The sequence below is a fragment of the Neoarius graeffei genome, chromosome 18 (genome assembly GCF_027579695.1).
Source record: "Neoarius graeffei isolate fNeoGra1 chromosome 18, fNeoGra1.pri, whole genome shotgun sequence".
Taxonomy (NCBI): domain Eukaryota; kingdom Metazoa; phylum Chordata; class Actinopteri; order Siluriformes; family Ariidae; genus Neoarius; species Neoarius graeffei.
Genome location: NC_083586.1, coordinates 6,210,664 through 6,227,433, shown reverse-complemented (window position 1 = coordinate 6,227,433; position 16,770 = coordinate 6,210,664). Strand labels below are relative to the sequence as shown.

The 16,770-nt window shown below is 42.5% G+C and overlaps 2 non-coding genes across 2 annotated transcripts; one reads left to right on the top strand and one right to left on the bottom strand.

Moving 5' to 3' along the window:
- Positions 1-3,749: 3,749 nt before the first annotated feature.
- Positions 3,750-3,821, top strand: trnaq-cug (transfer RNA glutamine (anticodon CUG)). Its single transcript has one exon. It is a non-coding gene; the product is annotated as a tRNA-Gln (tRNA).
- A 1,902-nt stretch (positions 3,822-5,723) lies between these two features.
- On the bottom strand, positions 5,724-5,797 carry trnai-aau (transfer RNA isoleucine (anticodon AAU)). Its single transcript has one exon. It is a non-coding gene; the product is annotated as a tRNA-Ile (tRNA).
- Positions 5,798-16,770: the final 10,973 nt, after the last annotated feature.

Sequence of the window (16,770 nt, the reverse complement as noted above, 5' to 3'; positions counted from 1 at the left end):
GCTGTCAGTTTCTCTATGTGTGCAACAGAGGTGAACATTCTAGAAGTTGCTAAGCAGGAGCAGGTGTGATAAATTATGAAGTCTGGATATCACACTGTGCATGAAAAAAAAATCACCTTTTTTCATAGGTATCTTTATTGTATAATTAAGTCTAGGTGTTTTGCCATTGTTCATGTGTGGATTTGTTGATATTAAGTATTTAACTTTAATATTTTGCACATTAGCTGTGGTCATAGATATCATTGCTATTGTTCAAGTGTGGATTTATTGATACTGTTGCTAGGTATTTAACTTGAATATTTGAACATTTGCTGTGTTTTCTAATAAATGTGTGATGCCTAAAAGAAACCAAAAACACTTAGTGGATTTCTAGGTAGCTGATCACACGCGTAGTAAAGTAGAAGTGCCAGCCAAAAACAGACTTCAAATTCAGTTGCTTGAGCTTGAAAATTTTACCGGGGGGTGCCTAAATTGTAATCTTTCATAGGGCCCAAGATTTCTAGCGGCGCCCCTGGGTACACAAGTTGAGGCTTTTGATGTGGAGATTAATGGAAGTAATTCAATTTCTCTAAGGGGAGTAAAACATTCTAATTGCTGATCTGATACAGTTCTATCAGTTAACTGCAGGGTCTCTTACATTGTCTGACCTTAAATTAGTAATTTGAGTTTTTTGTCGGATATTCTCAATTTTGTCATGAAAGAAATTCATGAAGTCGTTGCTACTACATACTACAGGTATGCACATGTCTATAGTGGACTTTTTCCTGGTTAATATTGCTACAGTATTAAACAGGAATCTAGGATTATTTTTGTTATCTTCTATTAGGGAGGAGAGATAAGTTGATCTAGCAGCACTAAGAGCTTTTCTATACTTCAGGAAGCTCTCCTTCCATGCTAATTTGAAAGCTACCAATTTTGTTTGACGCCATTTACATTCCAATTTTCAAGTGGTCTGTTTTAAAGTGTGAGTGTCTTCATTATACCAGGGTGCAATTTTTTTGTCTCTGAACATTTTACTTTTAAGAGGAGCTACATTAGCTTATGGCGGATAATGAGGTCAAGTATGGCAAAACGTTGACGCTAAGCATTCAGTTCCCTGATCAAGTTCTGCAGGGGCCAACAGTGACCCAATCAAAGTTGATAACTCTGGGAGATAATTTATAAAGCTCTGTGCAGTAGTTGACGTGAATGTACATTTAATACAGTAGCGTGGTGAGGTGCATTAGTATTACTCAGACATATTTTGAATGAGATGAGATAATGATCTGAGATAACTTCAGACTGTGGAAGTATGACTATATTTTCTACATTTAACCCGAATGTTAGTATTAGATCGAGGGTGTGACGACCATTATGGGTCGGTCCTATGACATTCTGATTAATCCCTACTGAATCTAAAATGGACACAAACGCTGTTTTCAAAGGGTCTTCTGGGTTATCGAAGTGAATATTAAACTCTCCGACAACTAAAGTTTTGTCTAAGTAAATAACCAGATCTGAGATAAAATCTGCAAATTCAGAAAGAAACTCAGAATATGGCCCCGGGGGCCTGTAAATAATAAGTCACCCATGAACCTGTTTTTGTTTTGTTTTGTTTTTGGATGCCTTCTTTCCAGTAGAATATAGTGAATGGAATCATTGTAATAGTCATAAATCATGGAGAAATAAACACAAGATTTTCTTGCTAGTTATGATAGTGGACACAGTGTAGCATCTCTCCTGGGAATCACAGGTCCTACTCCCTAACTTGAATCACATACAAAGACAATGAAGTTACAGCCCTTGTTGAAAGCAGTAAAATCAGTAAAGCCATACAGATTTTGTGAAGAATGCAAAGGTGACATGAACCTGCGTTCACGCAGATATCTAATAGAACGGGGGCTAATAGGGGCTTCATGCCCCAAATAGAAAGATGGCCAAGATGGCTTTTGTTTCCCCTTCACATGAGTGTTAGTGCTATTGATGCTGGTCATTTGAGGTTAAGACCTATGCCACACTGGCCTCATCGATGAGGCACTGGACTCTTAAGCAAGTGTTTGTGTGTCAAATTTGATGAGAGAAAGGCTTTGTCCAGGGGCTTTTGAAATTTGCGATTGCATGTGTTTAGCAGAGAGGGGAAAGCAGATTTCTTCTAACACCAAAATTTCCAAGATCCCATTAATTGAGAGTACACACAAGGATGCAGCAGAAGCATGGCTGGCTTGCTAAACAAGAGGAAGCACATCAGTAGTAAAAATGTGTCACCCATTTCAGTCCAGACAAATCCAGGTGTTTCCAGTTTCTTTTCTTATTCTGTCCCATGTCAATTTGCACCATGTATAGGGACCGTTACAGCGATAGAGACAGGTTCCTAGCACTTCATCCCCCCCTGTCGTTTGCCATCAGTCTTCTCATGTTGGACTTTTCAACATAAGTTTCACGAATGCCTCATCGGCGATGATCCATGTCCCGTTTGAAACTATTCACCCGTACAACTGGGTTTGGGAATGCCTCACCAGTGTTTGCATCATGCAACAGTCTTAGCTCATTGCACAAGTGCACAATGGACTTGTCAGGATTACTCGAAATCATTTCTGTCAACCATTGCACGCTTAGTCCTGGGTCATCAGTCTCAGGCAGCCCTGCTCTTATAACAGAATAGCCAAAGGGGCCCCACCAATGGTGTCAGTTGTCTGCAACCCTTTGTTGGCTGTCCATTGCTAGCGATGATGCCTGCTTCAGTAGGATGCACAGAAACACAGATGAGCCGCGAGACCCGCACCAGAGCGACAAAGTCGTCCGCAGTGGTGGCATGAATGTCCCGGTTGAGGTGCTATGGAATGTCTAGTTTTGTGAGCTCTCCTATACTCCCTTTGATGCTTGTCTTCAATTTCAAACACTGAGCTTTTAACTTTGCTTCGCTATGTTGCTCTAACCGAGGCATTCCTTTCTTACGTCTGATCGATAATGACGGCATTCTTCATGTTCCTCTTCCAAACGTCTTTGTACCTCAGTTTCTGTCCTCCTTGTTTCTGTCAGCCTCTTTCCTAGGCTCAGTTCTCCATAGAAAACGGCTTCGGGTAGTCGCGTGTCAAGCGTGCGCCAGACGTGCCCAGCCCAACGAAGTTGGGAGGCTGTGATAAGGGTTTCCACGCTTACTGTTTTGGCTCGCCTGAGGACTTCTACATCGGGGACCTTGTCCTGCCATCTTATTTTGAGGATTTGATGCAGGGGTCACAGTTGTAGCCTGGTCAGATACTTGAAGTGTTTACCGTAGAGCCTCATACATTCGTTGGCATAAAGCAGAGGTGATAAGACTGTGGCGTTGTATACTTTCAACTTGCTGGTTCTCTTGATGTCATGGCGAGACCATAGTTGCTTTTGTAAAGCACCGAAGGCTTTGGTGGCAGCTTGAATCTGGCGGTCTACCTCCAAGTCTGATGAGTTGATGTTGTGCATCTGCTTAATGCCTATAATGTAATATAATGGAATGTGATCTCAAAAACAAATTTCTGCTTGCTGCATACATTTCACAAGGGCCAAAGACTGTATCCGACTGCATGGAAGAAGCCATGAGTTAAACCCTGTAGGGTGTGCTGAAATAGCTCAGTAGGGAGCGCGTAAGACTGAAAGTCCCTGATTCATTCCTGGGTATGGGGATTGGTGGTTTGTGTACACCTTTGACCAAGTGGGTGCTAAATTTTTTGCCAGAGCGAGGTCAGTTATATGGCAGTAATTTGATGATAAAAACAATCTTGCAGCTGTGTCTTGGTTCCATGGTGTAATGGTTAGCACTCCGGACTCTGAATCCAGTGGTCTGAGTTCAACTCTCAGTGGAACCTCTGAAGCTGCTCTTTGTACCTCTTTAAATATTATATTTCACCTGAAGGCTGCTTTTGAGCAAGCTTACATATCCCAAACCCTTTGTTTCCATCAACATGGAACAAGTTCTCTTCAAGATAGGTATGGTCCACTTCTGCAATTTTGGATCTGAGGTTTATTCCAGTACCATCACAGCTTCAATGATATTGGGCACTATAGGTCTGGATTTGGGTGCAACATGGTGGCTCGGGGAGCATTAGAACAGTTGGCGGTGGCACAGTCATGTAGTGGTTAACGCTGTCGCCTCACAGCCAGCATGTTCTGGGTTTGAGCCCAGTGGCTGATGGGGGCCTTTCTGTGTGGAGTATGCATGTTCTTCCTGTGCCTGTGTGGGTTTCCTCTGGGTGCTCTGTTTTCCCCTGAAGACATGCAGGTTAGGTTAATTGGTGGGTCTAAATTGACTGTAGGTGTGAATGGTTGTTTGTCTTTATGTGTTAGCCCTGTGATGATCTGGTGACTTGTCCAGGGTGTGCCCTGCCTCTTGCCCATAGTCAGCTGGGATAGGCCCCACCTTGCTTGCGACCCTGTACAAGATAAGTGGTTACAGATAATGGATGGATGGATGGAAACCATAATTGGCTGTGCCCCTAGAACCAAATCAGAGTGATAACTGACCAACAATGTTTAACTCATGCAATGGAAATTTCTAATAAACGCTTAACCATTGTCTTTTCAGTCATTTATTATAGTAGATCACATAAAGATATATAAAATAGGAAAGGAAAGAGAAGAAATCACTTCTGATGATGCTGAGAGTACGCGCTCTCTGAGTTGTGTTTTAGGAATGTTATCTATTATACTCTGAAAGCATTCGCTCACTTCTTGTGTCTTCACGTGATTGGCTCAAGATTTTCTATGAAGCTTTGTTAACGTGTGCACCTGGCGTGCTCTGGTATGTGCAGGCGGATGCGAGTTAAGGAGAGCTGAAGCTCCCTGCTCATGACCACTGAGGTCAGGAAAGGTGGTTACATCATGAGAAGATGCGTAGTTAGGACGAACTCAAGCACCCTGCTCATTACCACCAAGGCCACAGAAAAGGGATTACAGCATGTGGAAAAACATCTCTTCTCAGTAACTCAGTAACATACAGAAACACATAGAATAATAATGTACATCCATTAAGTCACTTGAGCTCAACATACAGGAACACAGAGAATAATAATGTTCGTCCATTAAATTTCCCTCACACTCACTTGGTCTACTCACATGGCGTGATGGACCATCCATCGTACCCTCTGTTGCCACATTGGATTGTGTGGGTTGGGCTGTGAACAAGCTCAAGTTCTGATCAGATCCTGTGCACTTTAAATCAAAAACACCTGAGTCAGTCCCCTCAGAATGAAACAGTGGTCAACTGGTGAATTCTCACTATGGACTTTCTGGAAAAGCAGTTAGCTAATGACTGTATTATTTAGTGGTGAATAAGAGAAGAGAAAATACAAAGAAAAAGACCATCTATCTGTCTATCATACCCTAACAATGGCTACTACCTTCCTGGATCCTTCAGTAATTGCTATGTTTTGGAGTGGTTTTGAGTGATTCAAGCAACTAAAGATACCTTTTAGAGTTTATGAAATTGAAGTTACTTTCAAAATGAAGCACAATTAGATGAACTGAAAAAGGAGCACTGATTTTTACAAGATTCATTAGTGCTTCTCTTTGAGGCAATCTCATGCGTGTATTTGAATTTCCTGCGTCCTGCAATCAGTTGAGTTACTGTATTTCAATGGCACATCCAGATACAAGGAATCGATTGACATTTTGCAAAACAACCAGAGAAGCTCTTGTTTTGCAGAACATTTCCCTCAACAGAAAAAGGCTTCCCCTGTCCTGACAACAACAGGACCTGTAAAGGAGAGAACTGGCCAGTACAGGGCTTGAACCTGTGACCTTGGTGTTATTAGCACCACACTCTAACCAACTGAGCTAACTGGCCAAAGAAAAAAAAATGTCATGGCTGCTGAGGTGCTTCACTAAATAGTGACGAGGCAGTGACTTTGCCTTGAACAGATGTCTTTTCTCTTGATTATTGTTTTGAAGCCCTCAGTTCGACCCACTCACATACAGTATTTACACAGGGGGATGAAAATCCCAACATCCAGTCTGAAAAATGTATTCTATCTACTGAGCAAAGTCAGCATGGATAGCTTTAACAATGTGAAAGAAGGATGCACACCTACTTCCCTTCTTCAACATGGTGGTCCAAAAGCCACCATGTGCTCTGAAGAACCACTTCTCACCAACCTCAACCCAATTGCTCACACTGAACAATAAAGCAACATCTGCTTCCTGAAACATGCGTCAAAAGAAGGAGAAGCAGGCCAAGGATCCCATGTCAGGAAATTAGGTAGTTTTAAAAGACTGGAGCCTTGAAGATCACCGAGGGAAAGGCTTCTTCCTGTCCTGAAAACAACACATCCAATAAAGGATGGAAATGGCTGGTACAGGGATGCTTTATGGCTGAGGACTACAGTTGTCATGAACAGTTTTGCACTCAAGTTTCCATCAATGAACAGTTTTTACATCAACAAAACAGACTCGATGTAAAAAAAAAAAATTATAATCACACTATCTGTTATCACCCAAATGAGCTTCTTCAAAAAAAGCTTCTGCTCACAGTTTGACCATGGACTGTGACCAGCAACCAAAATCAAGTCAGGTTGCAAGATCTTGAAAGGATTTAGGCATGGCAAGGCAAGTTTATTTATATAGCGCATTTCATACACAGTGGCAGTTCAATGTGCTTTACAGAGGTAAATATGCAAAATACGATAGGGGTATCGCACCTGGCTCACCTCTACAGGTACTCGGCCCTGCACCATCTGTGAGCCAGTGGCATCGCTCTCTCTCTTTCTCCTTCCCTCAAGGCACCAGCGGGGCTCTGCGTGGCAGGGCGCCCTCCTCCCTAAGCCAAGACGAAGCTTGACTGCATGCCACAACTAGACAAGAGTTGGCTGGCTTCAGCAGGTTGTCAAATGGGCACCCCCCTTCACTGGTGTTTCATCGATTTAAGCCCATGACACCTCGGAGGGGCTCGACGGCAGAACCAGCATCCTGGCTCTACCCCCGCTTGAACGCCACCCAACTCTATGCCTTCAGTTCTTCAGTAGGCCGGCTCTACCACCGCACCTCCCTTTGGATCCAAATCCAGCGTGACGCTTCTTCTGCCCGCTTGGTGGTGTTGGCCACCAGCTGCTTCCTAGCTGACCCTTCAATTCCCAACAGTCCAAGGGCTCTCCAGAGCGACCGCCCAGCAAAACCCCTGCAGCCCACCTCCACCGGCAAGTTCCAGGCCTTCCATCCATTATGCTGGATCTCGAGGATGAGGGCTTGATATTTTTTAAGCTTACGCTCATATGCCTCCTCTATCCTCTCTTCCCAGGGAACCGTCAGTTCTATGAGCACCACCTGTTTGGTACCTTTAGACCACAGTACAATGTCTGGTCTCAGGCTAGTGTGGGCTATCTCCTCTGGGAATTTGAGCTGCTTTTTCAGGTCAGCCCGCATCTCCCAGTCGCTTGCTGTGGCAAGGACCCCTTTGCTCCTCCCTCCTGCTACAGAGCTTTCTCCCGCTCTGACAAAATGGATGAAGCGAGGCCCCCTGGAAAGCTGTCTTGCCTTTTTCCTCGCCTGCTCAACACCATCGACCAACTGTGCGAGGATCTGGTCATGTTGCCATCGGAACTTCCCGTCTGCAAGGCTTGAGTGACACGAGGAGAGGACATGCTCTAGGTTAGCTGTCCTTCCGCAGAGCCTGCAGCTCGGGCTCTCTACCATTCCCCAGGTGTAGAGGTTCGATGGAGTCGGCAGGACATCATATGTGGAACGCAACAGGAACTTAATCCGGTGGCCTTCCATGCTCCAGATGTCCCGCCAAGATAAAGCTCTCTCCCTCGCTCCCTCCCATTTAGTCCAGCTGCCTTGTTTGCTCATGGCCACGGCCTTGACATGCCGGCTTTCTTCCTCTGCCTTCCGCAGCTCCCTTTGCACCAAGCCTCGACGCTCCTTTGGATCGGCTTTGTTCCAGCTTGTTCTGGTGAAGCAACCCAGCCCAAGCTTTCCCTGGGCTACTGACCCAATGATGTCAGCATGATGCAGTCGATCTTCCACCTCCTTCAGTGCTGTACTGGCTGACCATTTCCGGCCTGTTCTGACAACAATGCCCGCCTGCCGCACTCTCTCATCTCTACTATCTCGTAGCATCATGGCCTGCCGTATCTTTGCGACCTTATACTCCTCCACCACCGATGTTATTGGCAGCTGTAGCTTGCTGCCTGAGCTGTACAGGCCAATGGAGCAGAAGCTTCTTGGGACACCCAACCATCTCCTCAAGTAAGTGTTCAGCTTCCTCTCCAGCCTCTCCACTGTGGAAACAGGTACCTCATAAACCAGGAGTGGCCAGAGCAGTCTGGGGAGAACCCCATGTTGGTAGCCCCAGGCCTTATAATTACCCGGCAGACCACTCTTCTCCAGAGATGTCATCCAGGTTTCTGCTTGGTTAAGCATCTCTTTCACGCTCTGTCTGTCATTTAGGTCTGACTTAACCACTTCCCCAAGCACTTCACAGGTTTTTCTTGGACAGATGGAATAATGTCCTCTCCAATCTTGAAGCGAAATCGTTCCTGGACACGCCCCTTTTTCAGAACAAGGCTTCTGGATTTTGCCGGTTTGAACTCCATTCTTGCCCAATTTATGAGCTCAATCAAGTCCTCCAAAATCCATCTTCCTTCTGGCACTGATCTTGCTGTGATGGTGAGGTCGTCCATAAACGCTCTTATAGGCAGCATAAAAGCAAAACAGTAAACAATAGAAAATAAAATTGCATAAAATAAAGGGGGAAGAAGAGAGAAAGTTCAGTAAAAACAGCAGAATAAAATGGAATAAAAGTTAAGTAAAGTTTAAGACATGCAAAGACTGTGAAAGTTAAGTAAAGTTTAAAACATGTAAAGATGATGATATTTATCAATTAGCAGAAAGCATCTGAAAACAGCTTGGTCTTTAATCTAGATTTGAAGCTGCCAACAGCAGGAGCATTTTTAATGTCCTCTGGGAGTTGGTTCCATAGCTGTACTGCATAGTAGCTAAAAGCTGCTTCACCACACTTTGTTTTAACAACAGGTTTTACCAGTAATTTTTGCTGCTGCGATCTGGTAGATCTGATTGGGTTAGGCCGCTGCAACATATCAGAGAGAGAATTGGGCCCTGTACCATTTAGAGATTTGTACACCAGCAGCAATGCTTTAAAGTCAATTCTGTAGCTTACTGGAAGCCAGTGAAGGGACCTTAGAATTGGAGTAAAGTGCTCTGCTCTTTTTGTTCGTGTGAGAACCCTAGCCGCTGCATTTTGAACCAGCTGAAGTCGTTTGATCGTCTTTTTTGGCAGGCCTGTGAAAAGGCCATTACAGTAATCAACCCTACTAGAGATGAAGGCATGTATAAGTTTTTTCCAGACCATTTTTTGACATAAGTCCTCTTAGTTTGGAAATGTTTTTTAGGTGATAAAATGACGATTTAGTGATTGCTTTCATGTGACTGTCAAAGTTTAGCTCGCTGTCAATGAAAACACCAAGATTTTTAACCATATCTTTTATTTTAATCCCCTTTGTGTCAAGAACAGTGATAATCCTGAGTCTTTCATCTTTTTTCCCAAATAGAATTATTTCTGTTTTATCTGTGTTCAGCTGGAGAAAATGTTGTGACATCCAGTTGTTGATTTGGTCGATACACTGGTAGAGACATTCAAGGGGGGCATAATCATTAAGTGATAGAGCAAAATAAATTTGGGTGTCATCTGCATAGCAGTGATACAAAATTAAGTTGTTCTTGATAATTTGTCCAAGTGGGAGCATATAAAGGTTGAATAGTAATGGTCCAAGGATCGACCCCTGGGGGACACCACAGGTCAAGGACATTGATGTTGAGGTACAATTTCCCATGGTAACAAAGAAGCTTCTATCTTTTAAGTATGATTTTAACCAATTGATAACTTTAGCAGTCAACCCAACCCAGTGTTCAAGTCGATATAGCAGTATGTTGTGATCAACAGTATCAAAAGCTGCACTGAGGTCCAGTAACACCAGCACCGATGTTTTGCCTGCATCAGACGTATGTCATTTATAACTTTAATCACCGCTGTTTCAGTGCTATGATTGGCATGAAATCCTGACTGAAAGTTATCAAAACAGCTGTTTGATATCAAGAAGGCAGTTAATTGATTGAAGACAATTTTTTCAAGGATTTTCCTGATGAATGGTAGATTTGATATTGGCCTGTAGTTGTTCAATACTGAAGCATCTAGATTATTCTTTTTAAGTAGGGGCTTTACAACAGCTTTTTTCAGGGATGCAGGAAAAATGCCAGTCTCTAGGGATGCATTTATGATCTGAAGCACATCTGTAATTATAAGGTGAAGAACAGACTTAAAAAAGTTGGTGGGCAGAATGTCCAATTCAGATGTTGAGGAACTGAGATTTTGTACAGTTTTTTCAAGAGTCTCATAATCAATCAAACAAAATTCTGACATTGTGTTGAAATTGTCTGTCTGTGTCACTGGTGATTGCAGTTTTTCAGTTATTTGCAACTGAGATATATTATGAGCAATATTCTGCCATATTTTATCAATTTTACCTTTGAAGAAGGATGCAAACAGGTGCAAAGTTGCACTTAATAAATACAAACTGCCTTGGAATGAGCAGAGAAAATGCAATCATGACGAAATATTTCATGATTTCATCAGCAGATGACCATTTGCAGATGGATCTTTGACTTTCTGACAGGCAGATAATCGGACAGGTGGTGATAATCGGTAGCCACACTTCCTCCTCACTGATCCTGAACACAGGTGCGCCACTGGGCTGTGTGCTCAGTCCCCTCATGTACTCCTTGTTCACCCATGACTGTACTGCTAAATACAGCACCAACATCATCAACAAGTTTGCTGATGGCACCACCATCTTGGGCCTCCTTACAGACAACGATGAGACAGCATGCAGAGAGGAAGTGAAGGTGTTAGCCAGCTGGTGCCAGGACAACAACCTCTCTCTCAACGTCAGTAAAACTAAGGAGATGATAGTGGACTACAGGAGACAGCAAGGGAGGACACACTAGCCCATCTAGTCATAGACATTTTTAGGGTATCATTTGTGACAAAATCAAAGAAAGATGGTCTTCTTCTTTGTATCTTCTCTTCTCTTATTCACCACGAATAAAAATAATAGTAATAAAAAAGCCCCAAGACAAGGAATGACACTTTCAGCCTTGACTTTGCTCCATTTTGGCAACCGATCAGGGATTAATGCATTGGACCTGAAATGCACTGGGGTTCTTTTCAGTGCAAGTTGAAGCCTGCCTTCATGGTGTAAGCTGGTGGTGTCAACTGACTCTTTTATAGTGTTTGCCAATTAATTTCACCAAGGGTGTCATCTATTTCATTTACGTTACAGAACTTTGAAAATGAGAATGCTGTCAGATTTGTGGAAATCCCTGATTCACAAATGTGGTCCCGGAATATGTTGGGTGCAGTAGATTTGATATTGTTTCCTCATCAAACGTATGCACTTCCCCCAGAACTGCTGGTAATTAGCAGAAGAATAGAATGAGGTGTGTCGGGAGAAGAGAAAATATAATAGAGGGCAGCACAAGTTGCTTGGAAACCATCCATGAAGGCAGAAAACCCTTTTGTCTTCTTACACTCACAGCTAATATACCCTCCCCATCAGGGAATCAAACCCTGGTCTTCTGCCTGACAGGTAGAGATACTGGCCACAATACTAACGAGGACAAAGGTCGCCACCTTGTATAGATCATGGACAGTTCTGAAAAAATAAAAAAAACAAGACAAGGAATGACCCTTTCAGCCTTGACTTTGCTCCATTTTGGCAATCAGTCAGGGATTAATGCATTGGACCTGAAATGCACTGAGGTTCTTTTCAGTGCAAGTTGAACCCTGCCTTCAAGTTGTTAGCTGGTGGTGTCAACTGATGTTCAGTGCAGGAGATTTTATATTGTGTCTTTATTGACAGTTTGTCCCTGCTCAGAGAAATGATGAAGATTGATTACTAAATTAAATAATAATGGGTCTTTTAGACAGCGCAGCGTGTTGTTCTGCGTGGCTCTTGACTCCCATCATGGACCCCAAACACTTCAGCACTGGCTAAAAAAGGTCTTCAGAGGCTCCATTTCCTGAGGACTCTGAGGAAAGCAAAACTGCCTCAAAAGCTGCTGATGAACTTCTACAGGTGCACAATAGAGTCACTGATCATGCACTGCACCACTCGGGCTGCACCTTGGAAGATAAGAAGACCCTGCAGCGCATCATAAAAACAGCTCAGCGGATCACAGGCACTCCACTTCCATCACTGGAAGAAATCCATCACTCCCGGTGGACTCGCAGAGCCAAAAACATTATCAAGGACCCAACCCATCCTGGACACGGACTCTTTACCCCCTGGAAAGCGCTACAGAACTCTGTACGCCCGCGCAACCCGGCTGAGGAATAGTTTTTACCCCATAGCTATCACACTACTGAACTCACAGCACTCACTGCCTTTGCAAACTAATCCACAGGTCTGAACAGCACACCTCCACTCACTCACTGCTGCTATACTACTGTGCAATACAGCCCATGGCATTTGACCGGTTCTGTATATTCTGTGCTGTATATTATTATATCAACACTAGTGCAATAACATACTAGTACAATATTCCTCTATGTGCAATACTCATGCACTTTATCATATACATAATCTTACTCCTTCATTTGTACATATTACCGTACCTCAATAATTCTGAACATCAGCACTATTTAATTTCTCCTAGGTTTGGTGAGAAAAGCAAATGCTAAACATCTTTTGCAATGCTCAGCTGTAAGTGTAGAGGTAGAGTTTTGGTTTACCTATGGTATTTTGGTCAAAACAGAGTGTACATGTATATACATTTACTGTAACACAGATTTGAAAAACGATAGGCTTTAACACACCATTTATTGTGAGCATTGCGTTTATAGAAGAGAAAAGGCCTGGGAGTAGACAGTGCTGAGTGTGCTCATTAGAGCGCTGGCTTTATTTTGATAGATGGGTTTGATGTTTTGCATGTTGGTTTATTTTGCCCAACTGGTGAAATGAATAAGATTTCCCTGTAAATGAAACTTGGAGTGTAAGAATGAGGTTAGTGTTGGTGAAAATGCAGCTAATTTAGAACTTTATAGATTCTGTATTAAATTTTGCATTTGAGAGAGCTGATAAAGTAAGGTCTGATATTTGTTATTGCATTCCTTTCTGTGCTGCTGCTGGTAACTTAAAGAAGTAAGTGGCATTTTAACAACGCTGGGTCATTTTAACTCAGTGAAAAGAGTTATGCATTTCACCTGGCAGGTTGGGTTACTTTAACAAGGCCATTAATTTAAATTGATGTAATGGTTGGATTCTTATTTCAACCCAATATTTTGGTTATATTGAGTGCAATGCTGGGTTAAACTTACCAAATCAACGACTTGTTGTTTTTTTATTGGCTCCTTGTTGTCCTTAATTAGTCATTAGCCTAACCCTTGTTTATTCATTGTTAATCATAGCTAATCTTTAATGATAAATTATCGTTGGACACTATTAAATTAAACGTGTTCAATCTGTAAGTGTTTACAGCTATATTGGATATACAGCTATACTGGCCTGTACCAAATACTCTCATGATCTGACCAAATTGTGCAAGACATTACTTTCATTGTACCAGAATTGTTTTTCCCTCTCCTTTATTATTATCCAAACAAAGCATGTCTTATTGTGATTTCCTATAGACCCTTTGTGCACAACCTGATGCATCACGTGATAATTTCACCTGGGTGACAAACAAACACAGTCTTTTGTGCAGGCAAGGCCTGGTCTGTCTTCAATATGGTTCATTTTTGCATTTTTTTTGGTTGTTCAAATCGTTCAAATCGAGAAATAGATAAAAAGGTTTATCATATGCCTGCTATCAAGAAAAAGGTGAAAGAGAAGCAAATGCTTCAAGAACAAGGAAGAAATGAGTGGTTAGAAAGAATGCGACAAGAGGATCTAAGCCTGAAAACTCCAGAAAAGTTTGTGAATACCCATGTTTGCAGCGAGCATTTTATTTCAGGTAAGAACTTGGATTAAAAACATTTAAAAAAAAAGAAAGTTGTAAATCAGTATGGAAGAGTTTGCATAAGAATCTCATTTTATTTCTGTTAGCATTCAGGTTAGCTTCTTCATGAAAGTGTTCGAATTTCTTAAAGGTGAACCAGCTTCCTTATTCGACAAGGAAAACCCAGATTGGGCAACAAGTGAACAACTCTTTCAAAAATTCACTTTTGTTTAATTGTATTGATACAATTTGAGCGATGAATTGACATAAATGCAACACCAAAAATTCAAGAGTCCAACCAATGACCACGTTCAGATTCTGTTAAGGTAATGGTCATACGCGTCCTGTCTTTCATTTGCGATGTGATTTGCTGAACATTTTGCTCATTTTGAGCATTTGTTTGACATTTGAGCATTTACAGTGCCTTGCAAAAGTATTCATACCCCTTGAACTTTTTCACATTTTTCCACCTTACAACCACGAACTTAAAAGTTTTTTATTGAGATTTTATGTGATAGACCAACACAGAGTAGCACATAATTGTGAAGTGAAATGAAAATGATAAATGGTCTTCAAAATTTTAAACAAATAAAAATCTGAAAAATCTGGTGTGCATTAGTATTCAGCCCCCTATACTCTGATACCTCTAAATACAATCCAGTGCAATCAATTGCCTTCAGAAGTCATCTAATTAGTTAATAGAGTCCTACTGTGTGTAATTTACAAGGTGAGGTGGCCAAGTGGTTAGAGTGTTTGACTGCCAAGCGAAGGGTCCCTGGTTCAAGCTTTGCCTCAGATGGTGATCTGGGGCTTGCCTCCTATCCACCCAGCAGTGACTGGGGACCTGGTGGAAATGCTGGGGAAGTTAACGGTGGCGAGGAAAGGAACTGGCCACCATGCTGATGGCCTAGACAGAGTGTGCTCTCGAACAGGCATTCCCCAACATACATATGAAAAATGTATATGGGACTTTTTGACTTTGTGTGTAATTTACTCTCAGCATAAATGCACTTGTTCTGTGAAGGCCTCAGTGGTTTGTTAGAGAACACTGAAAAACAAACAGCATCATGAAGACCAAAGAACTCACCAGACATGTCAGGGATAAAGTTCTGGAGAAGTTTAAAGCAGGGTTAGGTTATAAAAAAAAATCCCAAGCTCTGAACATCTCAAGAAGCACTGTTCATCATTCAAAAATGGAAAAAGTATGGCACAACTGCAAACCTACCAAGACATGGCCATCCACCTAAACTGACAGAGTGAGCAAGGGTCAGAGAAGCAGCCAAGAGGCCCATGATCACTCTGGAGGAGCTGCAGAAATCCACAGCTCAGGTGGGAGAATCTGTGCACAGGACAACTAGAAGTCATACACTCCACAAATCTGGCCTTTTTGGAAGAGTGGCAAGAAGAAAGCCATTGTTGAAAGACAGGCATAAGAAGCCATGTAGGGGACACAGCAAACATGTGGAAGAAGGTGCTTTGGTCAGATGAGACCAAAGTTGAACTTGTCGGCCTAAATGCAAAGCGCTGTGTGTGTGGTGGAAAACTAACACTGCTCATCACCCTGCACCCACCATCCCCACTGTGAAACATGGTGGTGGTAGCATCATGCAATGGGGATGCTTTTCTTCAGCAGGGACAGGGAAGCTGGTCAGAGTTGATGGGAAGATGGATAGAGCTAAATACAGGGCAATCCTGGAAGAAAACCTGTTGGAGGCTGCAAAAGACCTGAGACTAGGAAGGAGATTCACCTTCCAGCAAGACAATGACCCTAAACATACAGCCAGAGCTACAATGGAATGGTTCAGATCAAAGAATATTCATGTGTTAGAATGGCCCAGTCAAAGTCCAGACCTAAATCCCATTGAGCATCTGTGGCAAGACTTGAAAATTGCTGTTCACAAACGCTCTCCATCCAATCTGGCTGAGCTTGAGCTATTTTGCAAAGAAGAATGGGCAAAAATTTCAGTGTCTAGATGTGCAAAGCTGGTAGAGACATACCACAAAAGACTTGCAACTGTAATTGCAGCAAAAGGTGGCTCTACAAAGTATTGATGCAGGGGTGCTGAATACTAATGCACATCACATTTTTCAGATTTTTATTTGTTTAAAATTTTGAAGACCATTTATCATTTTTGTTTCACTTCACAATTATGTGCTACTCTGTGTTGGTCTCTCACATAAAATCTCAATAAAAAACTTTTAAGTTTGTGGTTGTAAGGTGGAAAAATGTGAAAAAGTTCAAGGGGTATGAATACTTTTGCAAGGCACTGTACAAGACAGTATATTCCTTTAGAAATATGCAGATTGGTGTGTGAGAAAATGACCCTGTGGCACTCTGAATCAACATAGCTTGATATATATATCATTGGCCTCCTTCCGTCGTAAAGAGACGATGGGTTTCGGTCATGGTCGGCATCTTCTTTGGTGGCTGAACAAGCCAATTCTAGAGTGGCAGTCTCTGCCACATCCTGCACAACTGAATGTGGTGGTGTTGGCAGAAGGTGCCTTCTGTTGCCGCTGGTCTCTGAGTTGGGATCTGGTGGCTTCAGCTTCCTTCACCCCTGCTTTGACAATTTGTCTCCATGCTGACCGGTCAATCGCTGTTTCCTCCCATGAGTTTACGTCGATGTTAGCTGAATTAACATCTCTCTTGCACACATCTCTGTACCTCAGGTACGGGCGACCAGTTGGACGTGAACCGCATTCAAGCTGGCCATATAGGAGATCTTTCGGAACACGTCCTTTCCCCATATGGCGAACATGTCCAAGCCATCTCAGGCAGCGTTCACTGATCGTTGCAAATAAGGTCCT